General features: G+C 30.2%; 1 non-coding gene across 1 annotated transcript; it reads left to right on the top strand.

The window, feature by feature from the left end:
* The first annotated feature begins 651 nt into the window (after positions 1 to 651).
* LOC126588083 (U6 spliceosomal RNA) lies at positions 652 to 754 on the top strand. The gene has a single exon (XR_007611316.1). It is a non-coding gene; the product is annotated as a U6 spliceosomal RNA (small nuclear RNA).
* Positions 755 to 1,143: the final 389 nt, after the last annotated feature.

Here is a 1,143-nt window from a genome sequence, read left to right as displayed (position 1 = left end):
CATGTAATTAACATATATAAGGTTTACTAAAGGGTAATGCTAGGAAAGGGTAATGCTAGGAAGATTAAATTTATAAACAAAATTTGCAAACTAAATGATATGTCGCCAATAGAAACGAGCATCTTCATCCACACTTAAGTAATAATCCAATCATCAACTTCTATGTCATTTAGTTTACAAATTTTTTCAAGGACCTCCAAATTAACCCTTTTCAGTGTGTAGAATATAATAAATAAATTGGAATAGAAGGCTTTACATCAAAAGAAAAAAAAATAAATATATATATATATATACACACACACACACATATATATTAAACAGAAGTTCAGGTTCAAAGGACTTTGGTAGAAAGTTTTATTAAATTATATTTTTTGTCAAACCATAGATTTTTGTTAATTAGATGTTAGATTAGTCACCGAAGGGATTTGAACCCACGATGTCATGCAAGAGCTCAACTCCTCTCCACCATTGTTATAAAGGACCACTTGCAAATTTGGTAGAAAGTAGAAACCCTAACACTTTGTTCGAGAAGAAAATTCGAGATTAATAAGAAATTTTAAAATGAAGAAAATTGAAATGACGGGCCGATTTTATTTTCTAAAATTTGTGAATTTTTTTCTTTGGTTAACATAGAAGAACAAGAAATTTGAAGTACCTTTGGGGACATCTGATAAAATTGGAACGATACATAGAAGATTAGCATGGCTCCTGCGCAAGAATGACACGCATAAATTGAAAAATGGTCCAAATTTTGCTTCCCATATCCGCTGCCAAGCCAATTGTGTAGCTCATTGTCGACCTCGATTTGTTCTCCACTCCACTAGTGATTGTGCTTGGATTGATAATCTTCCCCCTATTATTAGTGATCTTATTGTAGACAAAGAATCCTATTCTTGTACTGTCTAGCCTTTTATGGCTCATTCAATGAAATCTAATACCGTTTTATTCAAAAACCAAAAGAAAAAAAAAACGAAAAAAAAAAGAAAAAAAAAACGAAATTGAAAACAGAATTTGTTATTTTAAACTCACCCCATAGAGAATTTGGAAATGTCACTTATTTACATAAAATTTAAACTTGGAATTGAAGGTCTCAAATTCTAAGTTTTTTTTTCTATGTGAAAATTTTAAATTTCTATGTTTATG

The sequence above is a fragment of the Malus sylvestris genome, chromosome 10 (genome assembly GCF_916048215.2).
Source record: "Malus sylvestris chromosome 10, drMalSylv7.2, whole genome shotgun sequence".
In the NCBI taxonomy this organism is placed as follows: Eukaryota; Viridiplantae; Streptophyta; class Magnoliopsida; order Rosales; family Rosaceae; genus Malus; species Malus sylvestris.
This window is presented reverse-complemented; position numbering and strand designations above follow the sequence as displayed.